At 43.6% G+C, this 17,301-nt stretch overlaps 1 protein-coding gene across 12 annotated transcripts in view; it reads left to right on the top strand.

The window, feature by feature from the left end:
* sulf1 (sulfatase 1) overlaps positions 1-17,301 on the top strand; it is a 93,290-nt gene that overhangs the window by 46,650 nt on the left and 29,339 nt on the right. For 7 of the 12 annotated variants that reach the window (XM_034706585.1, XM_034706584.1, XM_034706590.1 and 4 more), the window contains one exon: positions 7,358-7,586. The exons of 3 other annotated variants lie outside the window; for them this stretch is intronic. The gene's annotated coding sequence lies outside the window, so the exon portion shown is untranslated. Of the gene's footprint in view, positions 1-7,355; positions 7,587-17,301 lie in introns of those variants that run through there. 2 more of the 12 variants (XM_034706587.1, XM_034706596.1) reach the window with 1 other exon arrangement.

Below are 17,301 nucleotides of genomic sequence, written 5' to 3'. Positions count from 1 at the left end.
GTATTCTAATTAAAGTAATGTGTAAGTACACAAAGTTTTCCATGTGGACACCAGTCCTGCGGCGGATGTCTATTAGCTTAGCCACTTGAGCTCTAGCGCCTCATTAGTGCTTGCTGATTGCACTCGTTTTGGTGGTGGCAGAATTGATCATTCACTGGAGCTCTTTATCCAGTAATGAGTCACTAATATCAACATATATGCTCTAACCTAATTCCCCTGGCACTTGCTAAATTCTGCTGACAAGTGAAAATTTGGTCTTTACCGTGGCCCAGGGCCAGTGAAGGCCTCTGAGGGGATAATTGAATGGCCTATCTGCCCAACCCATACCCTAATTCTCCCTCCCAATGAGCCACTGGCGGCATGCTTTATGGGATTATTTTCAACGAGGCATTTTGAATGTTGTAGCATACATAGGCCTTCCATCCCACGTACACGCACACATGCACACGCACGCACACACACGCACACACACACAAACCCACACACGCACACACGCACACACACTTCTCCTTGTCCCTGCCTTTCACCTTCTCGCCTGAGAGGATTAGTCAGGCTTCCGGAAACGGAGCACCACTCGGTGAGAATGAGACTTCCCAAAGCTCCTCTGAGACAGGAAGGAGCTGGACACTGGCTCTATGACAACAATAACGGCCTTCTCTACATGTCTTTGGGGGTCTTTTTCAGAAGTTAACAAAGAGTTGGCCTGTTTTTGCACAGAATATCAGTGTAAACAAACACTTTTGGAGCAGATATTTTGCTGCCCCAGAGACTGAGTGGAGTCTGTGGAGTCAGATGGTATGAAGGGAAATGATTATTTGTTGAATGCATTATTGTTTGGAGTGTGGAGTCTGTTTGATTTGTGGCTACAGGAGAACTCTCCGTGCAGGGTCAATGATATACTTTACCAATCCACTTTTTTCTTTATCTTTAATAAATCTTTTATGAGGCAGAAACGCATTCTTTGTTGAGACTTCAATATATTTTTGGTTTTTCGACAGTTCAGGCTAAAGGGTTCATACTTGGGGGGGAGCCTAATAATTTTTACTCAGCTTTAAACTCTATTTAATGGAAGTGTTGTCATAAATCACACTCCTTTTTGGTCTGATACCTGAAACAAGTACTGAATGTGACAACCAGGACCAATAATGTAAGCTTGACTTATTTCATACATGTCTCTGAACAAGAGCGCTTAATCTAGTACTTGTATTTGGATTCAAATGTGCACTTTTTTGATAACGTGGCAAATATTTGATATGTAAAGGACAAATCAAGCAGATTTTTTATTCCAGTTCATATGCAGGCCTGACTTTCTGTCTTGCTCGTCCTGCTCCGTGCTGATTGACGTGTCATGCTCCGGCATCTGGCAGAAAATAGAAATATTGCGTATCTGCTGCGGAAGGCTTTGGCCTAACTGATCATTAATGGAGCCAGTGGAAGTGACCACATTGACAAGAACTGAAACCTTTCAGCTCTGGTGCCGTGATGGAGCAGACACGGATCTGGTGGAATTCAGCTGTAACAGTTTGTACCTTTGTTTGGAGTACATCAATTACATGATTTGCTCAACACCATCACGTTTTGATTGTTTCATTTTTAAAGGATTATATCAGTACTTGGGGCAATCACAGATGTTATAATTATAAAGTAATACAAGCTCTGTCCTGAAGCAGCAGAAGAGCAGTAACATAAAGTAGCAGGTATCAGATTTCAGTGACTTGAGTAAGGATAGTTGACCAAGAGGCACTCGGAAATGTTGAAGAATCTGATATTGAAGATTGCTGCATTCACATGGATCCAGGTAGAAAGATGTTGCCTTCTCTACAGCAAGCAAATGAGTTAAACCAACAGTCCAATGGAAAGCAGAACTTTTAAATAATTTGCTCCTCCTTTCCTGCATTAGTGTGGATGCTGTGGGGCTCTGCAGATATTCAATGCAATCGTTCAAAATATCTTGTGTAATCGATAACACTGGTGGTGTTACGGGTGTGTGAACTGATGGGAAAGTTAACTCACTATGGCATTTCTAATGTCCCTAATCTGAACATCCCCACCTCTGATTTGTCCTTAGCTAATGTTCTTACTGCTCTAATGTCACAAGGCTAACAAAAGGCACTAACATGTTTTGCAAATTAAAAACAACAAGTGGAATTCAGCTACATTGCACTCTCAAAGGTCCCTGGGGCTTTTCTTGTGGGACCTGGTCACTACATGACCACCATTGTCTGAACTGACAGAATGTCTTTCATCCACAGAGAGCGATCAGTATCTCCCTTGCTGTATCTATCTCATGGCTTACAGCACTGGTTCCCAGCCATTTAGCCATTTACTGAACCTTAAGGCTATCCAAAGTCACTTCCGTCATCCTGTGATTCACCAGATCAGAAGCATGATAGCGTTGGCTTCTCCCGCTATCTTCTCACAACTTTTCTAGAAGTCCTTGGAAGGACCTGATCTGACTTTGAGAGGCCTCCCTGGGTGGTCTATCAGATTTTTTGAATGTACTATCATTGGATTTAATCATAAGTCTCAGCATAAAACAAACTTAAAGTTTGGAAAAGCAAATGAACAAGAAGTCTGTTACTGTTTTTAAGCTGACACAGGATTGGAATATTTTTAAGATTGACTCGTAGATGAGATTAATCTGTCCAGTGTTTGCCACACAATGTTTAAAGACTTGGATTACGAAAACCTTGTGTGCTCTGCCTCGAGCAGATTGAAAGAGCCAAGGAATCACACCATGTGCCAATAGTTGTTGTTATTTAGACATCTGGATACACTTAGCTTTTTTTCTGTCCTATATAGGCTGCATTCTTCTTGAACAAGATATCTGGAAGTTAGTAAGTGTCAGTACCTGTTTATCATTACCAGTGACACAATCTGTCATTTGGTATTTTGGGATCTTCTTCAGATCTAAAATAATCAGCACAACGATGAATCTACTTTAGTTTGGGGAAGCTGGATAAACAACAGGTGATGTTTAAAGTAAAGGGAACTTTGCTTATGGAAGCTATTTCTTTCAATAAATATTATCCACTTTTTGTCATGGGATCAAGTTTATATTCCTAGTCCTCTGAGCTAATGAATTATTGGGTTGTTATTTTAAGGCCTGTGCATTTCTCTCTTTCCTTTGATTGTCAGTGACCATGTTTGACCAACATGTAAACATCTACCAGAGAGGTGATAGCACATCTGGCATCCAACCAAAGTCTGTTGGTGGATGCCATTATAAACAGACCTCTAAATCCTATCACCAGCAAACACTTGATCTCAGGTTGCTGTTAATGAGTTCATTATGTGTTAGTGTATTCCCTTTTGTCTGCAGCACTACCTGTTAGCTGCTTCACAATGGGTTTTCATACCTAGGTGTTGGCTTTAATGTTTATTGAAGCAGCTATTGTGAAACTTTAAAGTGGAAACCACTTTTGATTTGCCGTGTTAGTCAGGGTTTTGATGTATTGCTCTACACATACAAAGCATGTTAAGAGTTCAATTAAGCTGTTGAAAGTAGAACCATACTCAGAGATGTTGGAACAATTTGTGTGTTTGAATAAGCCTTGAGTGCAACCCACAAATTGACGAATCAAGAAAACAATTTTCTAAAAGCAAGACAAACACCATCTTCAGCAGCTGAATGAGGCTAAATCCTTCTTCCAAAACCAGGTATATTCACCATAGTTTGGACAGATGATCAATGTGGGATTAGAAATAATGAATGTACAGCTTTTCATTCAGCATAAAGTGTTTTTTGTGAGGATTTTTCCGTGTTTATTCGGGTTATTGTGGCAGACCCTGCCATGCATGTCCACATGGACCTGTGGTTTTCATGCATGTTTAACCACACAGGAGAAGAAAGAGGGCACATACACGACAAGGCAGGAGGGTGGCGTGAGGAGGGCTCCTTCTACATGCGTGTTCTGCGTGTTCAGCTGTCACTGAACCACAGAAGCCCCCTCTCTCTCCTCCTCCTCCTCTTCCTCCATTCTCCACTTTCTCTTTCTATTTTTCCTTTACCCTTGCTGGCCCTCTGTCCCTACTGTATTCCTGTACCCCCTGAGTCCTCTCTTCTCCTGCCTTTCATTCCTCCTCCTAGCCCCTCACATTCATGGCCAACTGTGCGTGTCTTCTCCTGCTTTCCTGCTGTATCCCAGATATCCCCAGCTCTCATCTGTGCTGCTCTGGCATGAACACAAGATGACACTGATTTGACCCCCTGAGGTGTGAGGGGTGCTGGGAATCTGCAAGACAGAAGCCAATGTAGTCTTCAAGACCAAGATGATGAAATTTTGTTTATGAACTCAAATCAGACCTAGGCTTGACTTCTTAGGCTTTGCTTGGACTAGAACGGCCTTATTAAAAAAGTATTTTATTTGCAAACATGGATCCGCAAGAATTACTGAAAATGCTGGACGATGCATGACAGGCTACTAGTTGGCAGTATAACTTTTTTATGAAGCACCACTAAAGAACTCCATGCATACACATATTACAAGTTTCCACGGTATATTGTTTTCAAAGGATTACACTCAGGAACCCATTTTTAAAGTTAGACCGATACTCTGCTTCGTCTAAACGCAGAGGTGGCATAGTTTTCTATTGATATGTTTCCATGTACATGGCCTCTGAAACTCAGACACTTGCTCTGCTCCCAGAGTGGGCAGTTAATTAGTTGGTAGTTTATCTATAGCCTCTTGAGTGAAGGATCTCAAGCAGCTGACACACTCAATACTTTGATACCCTGCATCTCAAGCCAATGTAACCCCGAGGATTTCCTTCCTCCACATCATGGCAATTTCCAGCGGCTCCAGTGCTCACTCTCTATACTGGCACAGAGGGCGGATCACAGCTATGACACCCCTATGTATCTCATTCAGTCAGAGTGAATGGGGCTAGTGAACCGAGTAGCCCCCCAACACTGGCCTCTGCCTGCACCTGCAAGCCCAACCGATGGTTAGAAAGCTGGACGGGAAAGGGGGGAAGTGAGTCCACTTTGTAAAGTAAAGCCTGGAGAAGAGACTACAGGATGACATTACGCTGTACTAATTTGAGAAGTCTTCAATATGAATATAAATCATGTCCTTGAAAGTTTTTGAAGTCAGATGTCTACCATGATGGGTTAGCTGACTTTTTTGTGAGGTGAGGATAAGGTGAAGAAGAGTGAATGGGGATTACCAGAGAACTGCTGCCCCCTCTGCAGGTCATTTATAAGATGAGGCTGTTTAATAGACCTCCCTCAACTCTTTTTTTTTTATTATTTCTGTTGTGTCTATCATTGGAAATAAAATAGTAGAGTAAGAGTGGTCATGTAAAGAAGATAAGTGTTTGCATTTGGAGAATTAACAGTTCCCAACTCTGAAGGTTTTCAGGAGGGCCCTTCCTGGATAAGGCTGGTGCATGTTTTCCTCTCAGAAACTTAGCCTGATAACCTTTTCTGTCTGAGTGGATTTATGATGTTTACAGATGTGCTCAGTTTATTGAAAAACAGACCCTCACCCCCATTGGGGCAGCCATCTTTAATCCAGTAAAGAGCACAGGGATTTGGTCGCCCCTGGCCTGCCTGAAGGCCCTTTGGAAACCTCTCGGCCGTGAGAATGGGGGCTGGGGTTGGAGGTGTGGGTTGGGGTGTGTGTAGCCATGCAGGAGGGGCTGGGGACAGTCTTTGTGAATTTAGTTAATCTAATTTGAGCTCTTTCCCCCTAAGGCCCTTTTTTCTCCCTCACCGCTGCCCCTGTTTCAAACACCAGTCCAAGCTGGGGAAAGTTTCACGTGTCCCTGGTGAAAATAGGCTTTGTTTAGTTTAATCCAATATCCTCATATGTAAACCTGGGGGGAAATAAAACCCATGGTCTCTCTGAAAAATTGGCAATATCTCTCTGCTGTTGTTTGTGGTGCAATCAAATGAAAATGGAAACATGATACACATGGGAGATCTTAGCAGTGTTGCAGCATGACATTTATGAAACCTAAGCAGTCAGGTCACACACACACAAATCATTTAGAGGTACAGCATGTTCAAAAGAAAGGATCCCATTAGCTTCAAATGAAGATAGATCTATCCACTATTGATTAAGAGTAATTTGTTGACAGTCAGTGTCTTTGTTAGTCTCAGTCTGTTGAGATGTTTACACTCAGTCGTATTTATCAAAGACATGAAACAGGCCGAGGTGTTGATGCTGCTCATTGAATGTAAATGAGCCACTTAGGATCCTTCCTTCAGCGGTTCACACCTCTGATTAACTCATTGTGATGCTGTCGGGTATCAAATGGGCATCAGCTCATTAGGGTTCCTTTGAAGTGGCTCTTGAATATCATCAAGGTCTTGTAATCCTTTTTTAATGGATCAGTGAGTAGGACAGTGGTTCAACAAAATGATTAATGTGGCAGACTTTCTAACCTCGTGTTCTTGTGTTTTTCTTGTATGGGTTGAAAATTGGTTGATCTATTTAGGAGATGCAACAGTAACAGTATAAATGTCAAAGTGTTGATGGTAAACATTTGCTTTATCAGTCTGTTTCCATCTCGCCGTAAACCTGTAACCCCTCTTATCTCTGCCTCTTTTCCTTTTTTTCCCTTTCTATCTGGCTCTTTCCTGAGCTTTGTAATTTTAGTGTCTTTCCCCTCTGCCCTCCTTTTTAACTTAAGGCAATAGGTGGTGAAGGGCAGGAATGCAGCTGAGGGACTGTAAGGATTTATCACACTAAGGTGTGAGAGCTGCTGCCTGTGCTTCTGTGCCTGCAGATGTAGCAGTTTAGTGCCAATAGCATTCCCACCGTGAAGGCAATGCAGAATTTTATTGCTTTTTTAGTTTGATTCTTTAGACCACATACTCTGCAGCTGCAGGCACAGGCATGGGGAGGACAGGGGTCAGGGACAGAGGCTATACAAGTTGTGTATCAGTGTGTTTGTGTGTGTGTTTCAATCTAAGAAATGGTTATGTAACATTAGCAGAACACAAAGCATAATCACAGTTTATCTCCATCTTATTTTTATGCATCTCTTCTTTTGCCACACAAACAAGCTTTCTGTCTCTGTCACACTCCCTCCCTCTCTGTCTCTCCCTCAGCCTCTCTCCCCTCCCAATTCCTCTCTTTCCACTCCTCTCACTCTCCCTGTCCCTTCCTCCTACTCTGCCTCTCAGGTTACGATGACTGGGGGTTTTCTTGCTTCCATCTCGTAGTGTCTCTGCCTGTGTGTGTGCGACTGCATGCATGCGTGTGTGTGTCTCCCTCAGCGCTGAGCTGTGTCCTTGTCCCTGCCTCCTGGCAGCAAGGAGCCACCCAGCAGCCGGTCTGTGATTGGGCAGGGTAGTGGGGTTCTTGACACAGCGCTGTGCTGACTGCTCCGGGACGTGTTTCAACAGATGGTCGAGGTTAGAGAGTGTCATCACATCGGAGAGAGGATTAGAGGAGAGAGGTTGTCTTCCAGGAGCTGTGTGGTCCCCCTTACTCTTCAACCCAAAATCTCAGCACCAAGACACAAACCCCTCTATGAGCGGAGGGAGAGCGGCTCAAGAAACGCGAGAAGCAAACACAGAGAGGAATCCTAGCCTCTCACTCAGTCGACCGGCACTCTGCTCTCCTGCCTTTCAGGTACCTTACAACTTTCATACTGTCTTCATTTTTTGCTGTTTTCTGCTGTTTTCCTCCACTCCTCCTTCACTGCTTTTCGTGCCCTTTAGTTTACACAAGTTTTGCAGTACATTTCTGATGCAGCAGGCAGTCAGGAGTGGGAGTCTACAAGTGCAGTAAATCTGTGCTGCCTGTACAGCAGCTCTGTGTGTGCTGGACTTCATACTTTTCCCCCTGAATGACAGGAATTCCCTCCGTCGCAAATTCCTTAGTCTCAGGGGATTAGAAGGCAGCACATTCCATTAATGTCATTTTTTCCTCAATCCATAAGCAGCCATCTGTTAATTTCTAGCTCGCTGCATGCAGGATGTTTGAGAGCAGGAGGAATCTACTTCATGTGGAAGAGCTTGCTATTATTTATAAAAGTATGCTACATAGTGAATTGTGTCAGTGGAGGCATCATAAGAGTTATGTAACCGGCATGGGGAACAAATAATCCAGTATGTATTTTCTCTCTTCAATGATTCATTTCTGTTTATAGTTTCTGTAATCTGTCAGCTGTTATAGTTCGAAATGAAAACACATTTTTATCTACATTCCCAAAGCTTAACGTGGCTTTTAACCTCACTTCAGCCTAGATATGTTTTTTCATAACTCTTACTCAGAGTGCTCTCCTGGCAGCATGTGTCAGTTCACGCTAAATGGATGAGCTGCTGAAGAGCGCTTTCCGGACAAACTGTCAGAGCTCAGCAGAGAGGCAGAGACTCAGATTGTACACCTCACTTCAGCCATTTAACTCCAGTCAGGTGAGAAGGGAAACTTGCCAGTGGAGTGGGCTGTATGATGTATAGTATTTACACCCTGCTCAAGGCACTGTGCATGTGTGTGCATGTGTGTTTCTGTACGCGTGTGTATGAGGTGTTCGCGAAGGAGATTGAGAGGCAGCGTGGACAGCAGCGGGTCAGAGAGGAGAGAAGGTTGTACGGGTGAAAGCTGCTGTTGTGTGGATTTATGTTTACCTTGGTAAACCAGCCGTAGCTACACTTCCTGCTTGTTACTTGGAAGTATTTAACACAACCACCAATAGACTGTGATAACTGTTGCTCTATGGCCAGGGGAGATTTGGGTACAGAATCTAAGTGTTTGGGAAGATTACAGAGACAGCTGAAAGGTTTTTGAGAGAGCGGATGTGAAAACTTGATGTCTTGTTTTATACAATGAAAGTTTTATAAGCTAGATAAAACGACTCTCCACAGTGTTTAATCAATTTGGGAATGTTTCTGGTCAGCTTGAAATAAAAGTCCCTCTATTTAAAGGACGAATGCAGGGCTCATGACTCTGTGTTGTGTATAGGATAAATGTTTTCATCTCCTCTTCCAGTCCACAGAAAGTAGTTTTTCTAAATGGCACAAATATGCTGTGGTTTCCATCAAAGCAGCTTGTTTGTACCAGGCACAATTAGGAGCCAGACTGGCTTACATTTCAAAACATTGACTGTGCCAATTTGTATTACTGAATTGGAAAGCTGGAGAAATATGATGAGGCCTGCCCTCAAACTTTCACTATCGACCAGACTGATCCATAAATCTTCCCGTCCCTTCACTTCTGTTTCAGCTTTTAGATTCAGTTTCTGATTACCTCACCCAGAGCACAGCAAAGCAGCTTTGGGGCGTTTTTCAGAATGCAGCGCTGACTGCCAGCTCAGAGGAGAAGGGAGATCCCTTAAACAGTTTAGCTTCACTGTGCTACAAACAAGAGCGTGAGCAGCTGCTGCAAATAATTAGGTTCTGGGGGGTAGACGCTGCCAAGACAAACGTTGTTCCAGTAGCAGCTCTGCCATCGTTCGACTCTGCTGTGGTGTGTGTGTGTGTGTGTGTGTGTGTGTGTGTGTGTGTGTGTGTGTGTGTGTGTGTGTGTGTGTGTGTGTGTGTGTGTGTGAGAAAGCAATAAGTGAAGTAATTCAGTCTTCTGATAAGTATGATGAGTGAGTGACTGTAAAGGAAGAGGAAGAGGTAGTATCAGTCCTTTCATTACTGACCACAGTGACTTCTTACATGCCAACTGATGAACAAGATCATAGGCATTCAAGGCAGAGTCATATTGTCAGACATGAAACTTGACTTAAAGATGTGTTTTACTCCAGTGGATGCCCTGCCTGTAGAAAGTATTAAGATGTGTGTAGTGAAGTTTCACCTTTTTTTTAAACTTGTTAATCCTTTCCGTCTCAGAAACATTTAAAAACCTTCCCTTTCTTCCTTTCTCCAAATCAACACCCAGCTGAGTCATGCTCCATTTAACTTCCTCAACTTTGAAGACTTAAAGATGACTTTCTATTATCCTGTAATAGTAGACAGATGTCCATAGCTTGTAAAGAAGAAATCAGGACTCTGTTAAAATGAAGAAAACTGCAGAATGATGCACCATCCAAACTTTATGGACATTTTTTCTTCAAATGAATCAACTGAAAAATAACAATCCAGAAAATTCTTCTCCTAAATTTTTCTGCATCGTCACCTTTTGGTCCAAAAGAGTGTCCATCCCTCACATGTTTCACCCCTCCATCATCTCTTTCCGTATTTTCCACAGTTTGTGTGTGTTCTCTTCTGAGAGCGCGATAAGAAAAGATTTCCTAAACCACCCTCTCCTCCAGCGCTTGTTTATCTCCTCAGCTTAATGATAGTGTTCCTCACGCTCGCCTGATTGCATAGTAGCGCTGCAGTAGAGTGCACAGACCTATCACTGCAAATGGCCGGTATTTGAACAGTGCGCATATGGCATGCTTTTATTTGTGTGGGATCTGGGAAGGCTATCTTTAGATGAGTCAGCCACTTTCTCGTTTCCTTTGTTGTTCTCGCTGATCAAACACTTCCACTGAGTTTCGTTGCATCGACATGCAGCTTTTAAACGTGTCCTTGACTTCTGAATACGTATCTCCGGGGAAATGTGCCATGCATATCTGGATGCACACAAACCCACTGCATTGATCTATTTATGGGTGTTGGGGGGGGGGGGGGGGGGGGGGGCTCACAATAGCACTCCTATGTGTTTGTTCAGCCCCTCATTTGAGCCCTAAAGGTCAGGGCATGCAAACATTGCATTCAGCTCATCTTTGGTGGGAATGCCTTATCCCCCAGCCTCAGCTGTAGTACTTGCACATGACGCAGAGAGCAGAAAACTCCATGTCTCTGCGGTACTCTGCTCTTTCTGTCCAGCATTGTTTCTCTTTCCTTTGTCTGCAGCCTCTACCTTGATCACTAGTTAGAAAGAGAAGATGTGTTTTGAGAAGAAAAGATTTTGAGAAGCCAGTAATGACCTCTGAGAAGGTTCTTGTAATTTTCTCCAGAGAATGAATAGAGTGAGAAAAGATGTGAGGCTGCTCTTTATTCTACATAGCACACTTTTAGCCACTAAGTGAGAGACAGAGGACTTTAATGCTTCTTCTGAGATGTGCAGAGCTCCTTTTGTTTAAATGTCACTGACTGCACGTAGATGCAGCATGGGCTTAAGAGGGAGAAAGAGAAAGCTGGGTCAAGAGAGACACAGAGGGCAAAGTGGAAGAGGGATAAAGTAGAAGAGGCCAAGATAAGACAGAGGGAGGTGTGAACGTGTGATAAAGAAGAACTTTAAAGTGGACACAGAGATCCAGTGGTCAGAGGCTGCACACATTCTTTTTTTTGTCCCTCACACGTGCTCACATTTGAAACACATGGACACAAACATAATCTTCTGGTGACACAGCCATGTACAAAAGAGAAACATACAAAAACGTGTACACATATACACACACCATCTACCAGCTTACACCCTCCGTCCTCCACCCCCCAGAGGGCTGCACTGTCCCTGCTTTGTCATCCCTCTTGTCCAATAATCCCCTCCCCAGGGAGAAGCAATCTGTTTTAGATTTGAAAGAGAAAGGGCCCTGCCTGTATCACGTACAATTAAGCAGCCGTCAGAATGCGTCGGCGTAAGTTTGGAGGGAGAAGTGCTGCCACTGGGGGGTTGTCCCTTTCATCCGCCGCCTTTCCAGAATGGAGATAATAGGGAGGGAGGGTTGGAGGGACTGGAATGGAGGGGGGCAGAGGGAATGAATACATTTCCTCACCCCTCCATCCCGCTCCACAGCTCGACTAATAGAAGCCAGCATGCGTTTGTTTCAGCTCTTCTGCTCCCTTTCTTCCCTTCTCCCCTGGAGCGGGCAAACACATTCAGCCTCTGCCAGTGCTTCCCTCTTCTGCCCGTGTGTGTGTGTGTGTGTGTGTTTGTGTGTGTGTGTGTGTGTGTGTGTGTGTGTGTGTGTGTGTGTGTGTGTGTGTGTGTGTGTGTGTGTGTGTGCGTGTGAGTGTGCACAAACACTTAGATGTGTGGACTTGGCCATGTGCTGCTGGTAGCCTCTGGTCCTGTTTGCCCTCACTTGAACACTGTGGCTTTGCTCTGTGGATGCAGAGCGGTTGGATATTTAAGCAGCTAAAGTTTTGAAGGTTGAACAACTTTGTTTAAACTGACAGGGTCCAGCATTGCATGACAGAGTTATCTTGGCTTTGCTTTTCTTGAATCGCCTGCAGCAAGTTCAGCCGGGTTTGGCTGGTGTCTCTCAAACATGCTGGGATGATGTGTCGACTGCATTCCTTCAGCTTTGGCTCAGACGTAAAGCCATGGAGGGATTTGGAGCGGTAAGCTTCCTGTTTTATGCTTTGAAGCTAATTATATCTTCAGTTGATAACCTAATTTAGATATTGTACAATGCTTGAAGATCTGGATTTTTTGCCAGGCAGGACAAAGTTAATTTAATTACAAATGACGTTAGTGCATGCTTTGAAAAAGCCACACACTGAGCCAGAGGCAATGGAAAGGAGAGCTCCCCTGTGTACAAATTACAGGTTACGTGTCTGTCTGCGTCAAAGTCTGACTGATTCTTACTCTGTGTCAGTGAATGACTGGGTGCACATATACAGAGTTTATGATATCCAAATACACATGCTCCCATGCCCGAAGGGATTGGGCAGAGCGCGGTGCTGAACAGGCACAGGTGCAATCGAACGGGTGCGTTTTTATGAGCAGTATCATGTTGGTGTGTCACAGCCGCTGAGGAGTTTGTTTATGGCATCCAGGGTCACGCAGGCTGGTTCTCATGGTCTATGTTTGTCTACAGTTCCCAGAGAATATGCCTACACATGTTCCACATTTTCGGGGTGTTTGGTTTCATGCGCCAGCAGCACCGCTACCCTGCTGACTGAGCTGCTACCACGTCACCCTGAGGAATCCACCTTTGTGTTGATGGCCTCTTGGGAATGGTTTGGTCTGTTCCCTGACAGTAAGGGGAGCTCAACCAAAGTGTGTTCACATTTGTTTCACTCACATCTGGTTTATCTGGCTCTAAAGGCCTTCAGATAACACCCTTTATGTGCTACTGAGGATTATTCCGGTCACTCTACCAGTACCTGTTCACCAGGAGGAAATCATTGCAGAAGTTTTTGTTGTTAACATACCTTTCCCAGCTCACTTTATTCATTCAGCTTTATAGAAGTTCTGCATCCAAAGATCTTTTTCATCTTGAATTCATATTTGTCTCAGCTGCTTGCAGTCATCTCATTGTCTGTCTGTTTGGAATTATGTCATAAAAGTGATGTTTCAAGGCTTAATTCTTCCCAGAAGAGCCGTGTTTGTTCAGTTTGAAACCAGGATGTTCTGTTTACCTTTCTTTCTTCTTTTTTTTCTGCCAAACACAACACTGTCTGTAATAAATTAAACTTATTATCTTCAGTCTGTATAATAAGCCAGGAGAAATGTATTTGGGGATGGGAAAAAGTGAAGCTGAATTTGCTTTTCATACAATTTTTCTACTTATCCTTGCTTCTCTGAGTTCCAGTGGTCAACAGTTACTGCAGGATTATCGTTGTGTTTGTCGAACTGCTAAACTTCTTTAAGACGCTGTGCTCCATCTGTGTTGACTGGAAGTCATTAAAACTGAGCACTTTACATGGCAGCCTCTTGATTTCGACCTCACTGCCCTTACTGGCCTGTCTCACCAACAAGTATTCCCGTCTCACTAACATGAGACTTCATGAGTAATATTTAATACTTCAAGTTCAATAGCTTTGCATTTTGTTGGCACAGTTAGAGACACTGAAGGTCTGCCTCCAGTCAGTCTCACTAGATGGCAGCTGAGCAGGTTGTAACGTTACTATCGTCTGGTTTCAAAGTCGTTAAGCTGACTTCACTGACCGTCATCCCCGGAGTACAGAGCGTCAGAGCAGCCGGCAGTCTTTCTCGTCTGATCTCATGCTACCCTTCCGTTCTCTCACAGTTAGTTTTGAGGTTTGAGGTCGATTTCAAACGTGGTTTGTAAAGTTTACGGGCTGTCGCTGATGCTCTGCTCTGTATAAAACGACACAGCTATAAAACAAAGCAACTCCACCCCTCATCGGACGACATCACAGTCCATCACTAAGCTTCACTCAGGTCATACTTACTGCACAGTGAGCCTCGGTGAATGTCCGAACTTTTAAAAAATACTTAGAAGAATTGGCGTCTTTGTTTTTCTTTCACACGTTTTATTCTCTAACTTTCTTTTTCTGTCCGTCTCTCCATCTTTCCCCTCGCACCATGCTGCTGATTTCATGGAAAATAAATCCATCTCTATTCTTGACTATTACCTCAGTGGAAACCCATTGAAGCAATTTGCCGTAGCTCTCTTTAGTGGTAATAGGAATAATTTATCTGGGGTATATTTGACGAGTCAAAGAGACAAGTAAGCCACCCGTGAGTGAGCAATATGTTCTGCCGCCTCTCACTCCAACTTTCTCTGGAGCTCCGGCAGCCTGATAGTGTGTTTCTGATGGGAGTGGGGGTTTTGACAAGAGAGAGTGGGCTGGAGGAATATAAATGAATTTTATTCATTTGAGGTCGTCTATCGAAATGGTTTCCATTCATGGCTTCGAATAGATTTAACAAGAAAGCATTGGCTTCAGGCCCATATCATATAACTGTGGCTGCTGATCCTCTAATTGTGATTCCATGTTTTGATATCACACTATAAATCAGATAAGTGGTTCTGCTTTCATTCACTTCTCTCCTCCTCCATTTCCCTCTTTCTCTCACCCTTTCTATCACCCTGTTGAATAGTTATCTGCTTTTTCACTTGAAAAGTGTTCAAAAAATGGTACAGCTTCATGAGAGTACAGAAATAGTGTGTTGTAATACTTGAGTACAGGACTTGGACTCGTGTCTGACAAGAGTCCTGTTTTACAGGACTCAGACTTGAAGATTGACCGCATTAGGACTTGGAAGATGGAGAGGAAGATTCAGACTGATTTATTGATAGAGACAGTTTCATTTTTAATTTTTGAGCTAGGGTGGGCATATATGTTCATCAACATGCACGTTCACATGCAGCAACAGTCCTTGCCAGGATGCTTAAAGTGGCGCCATGAATCGTGCATTTTCCACATGTATAATAACCATTGAGGAGGAGCTCATATTTTAACAGACTTCAGTCCAGGATGCACCAAGAAAATAAGGTGAGATACTAAAGTTAGCCTGCTTGGACTGTTGATTACGTTACAGTACATACAAGCTAACGGTGATGTTAGCAACTAAAGTGACTCAACCACCGGGACTGGATGTTTGGTAAGTCAAATTATAATCAACCATGGGCTCCATTAAGAGTAGCACACGATGCTCAGCACTTCAGGGATCATTTAAATTCAGTGATTCGACTACAGCACTGGCATTTGTGTTGTGTTTATATCACTGACCTGTCATGAAGGAAAAGCAAAATAATGTTTTTGTCCTCTAATTCTGAATGGAAAATTGAGGAAAAAAAAGTACCCCCTTTGAAATTTCTAAGTTTCCATTAAACTTCCGAACATTGCGATAATGACCCTAACTTATCCCCTTAAGCAATCTTTAGCTAGTAGTCTGAACTCCCCGGGACAGGAACACACACAAATAAATACAGGCAGCTTTCCCAATTTCCAAAATGACCTTGTGTGTTTTTTAATCATTTTCCTCTTAGGGTTCTCAAACCCCCTCATGGTTTCCAACAGGCCACCTGGTGGCCCGCAAGCCAGTCCCACTTTGAAGTCTTTTGTAGCAGAATTCATTTAATTATACATTAAGATGCATCCATAATATTGATGGGGTGGCCTGGCAGCCTTGGCACTACAAAGGGTCTCTTACCAGGTCCGAGGAAACATGAGGGGTTCCACTAATAGCCATGCGTGCACTCGCTCCAGGTTCACATTTCACTGAATCGAGGCCATTCTTCTTCATTAAAGTGGCCTGCATTGTACCCCAAACACACCACATACCGGGCGATGGGGAATCATTCCTCGCTACGACATCTGAATCTTTATAGCTGTAACATGGATGAAATAAGGATTCTGCATGTGCCTGTCAAGGAGAAGAGCTATGCTGCCATAAACATGTTGATACAAAGAGCCAGTGATCTCCCCTCCCTGCCTTGCACTTGTATTTTTTCACTGGAATTTTTTCATAGATCCTACAACGATCCAGGCCTTTTGGTCAAACAAATCAGTGGAGTTAAGAGTCTGAAAACACCAAGGTCTGAGCATTTTCCAAGTGTGTGTCCACAGCCAAGTGGGTGCACTGGGACAGAGCTCTCCTTCAGCCTGCTCGGTGTGGCTGACGGTCAGCTCTTGGTGGGTAAAATCTGCAGCCCTTGGCCTGGCGGGCAGAGTGGTCCTTGACACAGGCCCTCCTCAGTGCAAAAAACCCTCGTCAGTCCTCATGGCAGCACACCAGCTGAATTCCCATGGATTACAGAAATATTTGGACAAACCCTAATCTAAGGCCCTGCAGTAATCATTTTTCCCATCTGAAATGGGGAAGGGGAGCAGTCTGCATTAAATCTGTCTCTGGTTCAAAACAAAAATCAAAAGATGTAATGTTGTTTTCTCCAGATTTATCGCCTCTGCTGTGTCTTGGAAATTACCAGACAACCTCATATACAGTCCTTCTCTTCTGTTGACTTTATTTTGTTTTTCCAGTTTTCTTAAAGTAATTGTTAGAGTGGAGTCCTTGCAGCGAGAACTGCGACTAAGCAGAGGGGCTTGTGCCATCATTTCCAACCATTTAGCCTGTTCACTAAGACAGAGCAACCTAAAGAATTCAACAATACATTCAGACTTGAATACCCCTTTCTTTGCCATTGTTCCTCTGTGACTTGGCTGCAGAGATCGGCTGTGCAAACAGAGCGGGAGCAAGAGAAAGTGGACAGGATTAAAAGTGGAGATTTGAAGCACCGTAAAATGGCCACTGTCCTTAAAAGAAAGACCTTTGTGAAGACTGATTTACTGTAGAGAGACGTGGCATCTGTTTTGTGTTTGTCTCGCATCTTGCTGTGGGAAGGTCAACCTCTTCACCTTCAAACTCTTCATACTAACTTAAAGTTTGTGGACAGACATGCATTAGCAGACAAAAGCACCTCGTTTGAGGATATGAGGATTCATGGCTGTCGTTCTGTGTGCTTATTCTTGAGAAAATCCTTCATGTGTCTTCCAGAGGCGTCTGCTGTTTTTCAGTGACAGCTGATAAATGCATGTCTGCTGCTGCTGACTGAACAGGGCCTGAGCCAGATGCAGCCTGTTCGCCATTTCTAAAATGAATGTGCTGGCCAATCACAAGCAGGCTTTTACAAGACTTTTGTTACTTTCATACCTCTGCCCTAAACCCCCTCCAATCAATTTTTTCTCTCTTCCCTCCGAGTTTCCCCTCT

The sequence above is a fragment of the Notolabrus celidotus genome, chromosome 17 (assembly GCF_009762535.1).
Source record: "Notolabrus celidotus isolate fNotCel1 chromosome 17, fNotCel1.pri, whole genome shotgun sequence".
Lineage (NCBI taxonomy): Eukaryota > Metazoa > Chordata > Actinopteri > Labriformes > Labridae > Notolabrus > Notolabrus celidotus.
The sequence above is the reverse complement of the archived record's forward strand: the minus strand, read 5'-3'. Positions and strand labels throughout refer to the sequence as shown.